This window comes from Hevea brasiliensis, chromosome 3 (genome assembly GCF_030052815.1).
Source record: "Hevea brasiliensis isolate MT/VB/25A 57/8 chromosome 3, ASM3005281v1, whole genome shotgun sequence".
NCBI classification, from domain to species: domain Eukaryota; kingdom Viridiplantae; phylum Streptophyta; class Magnoliopsida; order Malpighiales; family Euphorbiaceae; genus Hevea; species Hevea brasiliensis.
The window spans coordinates 13,398,017-13,400,601 of NC_079495.1; the positions used below are offsets into that span (position 1 = coordinate 13,398,017).

A 2,585-nucleotide genomic window follows, 5' to 3' on the forward strand; every position below is an offset into this window, starting at 1 on the left:
TAGAATTTTTATTTTCTTTTATTTTCACTATTGTTCCTTGTGTTTTTCAGGTACTTTTCTTGTTTATGAGACGATCGAAAAGCACAAGTGACACCGAATTGTTGTTCAATCCTGAAATTGAAAAATTCTGTCGAGCCAACAAAAAGGAATACAAAAGAAGAAAAGAAGCAGAAAAAGAAGAACAACAAATATTTGAGCAAGAGGAGACAATAGAAAATATGGAGAATCAAAATAGAGCTATTGGTGGAGATAATGGAGGAAACGAGCAAAACGGTCAAAATGCAGTTGCTAATCAAAATGATCCTCAAAGAAGATCCATGTTAGATTATGCTTTTCCTAGATGTACTGATGTGAGAGATAACAGACCTATTATTGGAGCTAATCAATTTGAATTAAAAACTGGTCTCATTCAAATGGTTCAGAATTCACAATTTGGAGGTAGCCCACTTGAAAATCCTCATTCTCATTTGAAGAAATTTTTAATGATATGTGGCACACAAAGACAACCTGGAGTTTCTGATGAAGTTATTCGGCTCACCTTATTTCCATTCTCTCTTCGGGATTCAAAGATTGGAGTGGTATGACTCACTGCCACAAGCTATTATAGCTACTTGGGAGCAGCTATCTCAAGCTTTTCTATCTCAATTTTTCCCACCTGGGAAAACTACTCATTTGAGGAATTTGATGGTAGCTTTTAAACCAAGAGATGATGAAACTTTGTATGAATCCTGGATGAGATTTAAGGAGCTTGAAAGGCAATGTCCTCATCATGAAATACCCAAATGGATGATTGTTCAGAATTTCTACACCAGAGTTACTCCAGCCATAAGAAACACAATTGATTCACAAGCAGGAGGAGATTTCATGAGAATGACAAGTGAAGAATGCTATGATCTATTAGAGAAGATTGCTCATAATACCCATTTATGGGGAAATCCTAGAGCACTTGAGCCAAAGAAAGTCGATCTATGAACTAGACTCGATTAGCTACATGAATGCAAGATTTGACCAGTTAACTCAGCTTCTTAGTGATTTTTGCACAAAGGCAACAACCTCAACTCCTACAACTATGCAACAAGTTGCCTTCACAGATGGAACTCAAAGTTGTGGAGTTAATTACTCTTCTTATGGTGATGATTATTTGCAAGAACAAGCTGCTTATGCAGGAGGTTATCAACAAAAACCAATGGGAAATGCTTACTCTAATGTGAACAACTCAACATGGAGACCACAAGCAACTTTTGCTCAACAAGGCCAAAGCTCAAATTATGCTCATAACCAGCAGTTTATGCAGCAAAATAGGCCTCAATTTCAGCCTCAATTTCAGCCCACAAGGCAGCCACCACTGATATCAAGCAAGAGCACAACAATCCCTTCCATCCCATGAACCGAAGCCATCTTTGGAGAACATGATGGAGAAATTTTTTGCTGAACAAAGCAAGATGAATAGCAAATTGGAGGAAGAAATGCAACACATGAGACAAACCATGGATCAATTACAAGTCCACAACCGCATGTTGGAGACTCAATTGGCGCAACAAGCAAGCTCATCAGGAAGCAATTCCTATGGGAAACTACCTAGCCAACCACAAAACCCTCATGAACAATGTAAGGTTGTAACCTTGAGAAGTGGTAAAAAAGTTGGTCAAGAGAGTGAAAACAAGAGAGAAGAAAAAGAGAGCACAAAAGAAGAAAATTCAGTTGAGAGCAAGAAAAATGAAAAAGAAGAAGAAAGCAAAAGTGAGCAAGATGAGGGAGAGAAACCATACATCCCACCTGAACCTTACAAACCCACCCTTCCCTACCCTCAAAGATTCATCAAGCATAAGCTAGATAAACAATTTAGCAAATTCCTTAAAGTGCTAAAGAAGTTGTATATCAATGTGCCATTCACTGAGGCACTATCTCAAATGCCAAGTTATGCCAAGTTTTTGAAGGAAATTCTTTCCAACAAGAGAAGGCTAGAAGATTATGACACCATTAACTTGGGAAAGCAATGCAGTGCTATAATTCAGAAAAAGTTACCTCCCAAACTCAAAGATCCGGGTGTGTTTTCCATTCCTTGTCATATTGGTGATAATTGTGTGGCAAATGCCTTATGTGACCTTGGAGCTAGTGTCAGCCTAATGCCACTTTCAATATATGAGAAGTTGAATATGGGAGAGTTGAAGCCCACAAACATGTATCTTTCATTGGCTGACCGTTCAATTAAGTATCCGGAAGGCATTCTTGAAAATGTGCCTATCAAGGTTGGGAAATTCTACATTCCGGTAGACTTTGTCATTTTGGATATGGAAGAAGACACAAAAGTTCCTATCTTATTGGGAAGACCCTTCTTGGCAACAGCTGGTGCATTAATTGATGTGAAGGGTGAGCAATTGACACTTAGAGTGGGAGATGATCAAATGATATTCAACATCAATCCAGCCATGAAAAGGAAACATGAAGAAGTTGAGTCTTGTTTGCGGGTAGACATTATTGAAGAGATTGTTCAAGAGCATTTCAGAAAAAGCTATTCACAAGACCCACTTGAAAATTGCTTAATCCATGGTGGGAGCATTGATGATGACAATCACAACATAGCT

At 38.3% G+C, this 2,585-nt stretch overlaps 1 non-coding gene across 1 annotated transcript; it reads right to left on the reverse strand.

The window, feature by feature from the left end:
• Positions 1 to 669: 669 nt before the first annotated feature.
• On the reverse strand, positions 670 to 776 carry LOC131178910 (small nucleolar RNA R71). The gene has a single exon (XR_009147917.1). It is a non-coding gene; the product is annotated as a small nucleolar RNA R71 (small nucleolar RNA).
• Between the last annotated feature and the right edge of the window lie 1,809 nt (positions 777 to 2,585).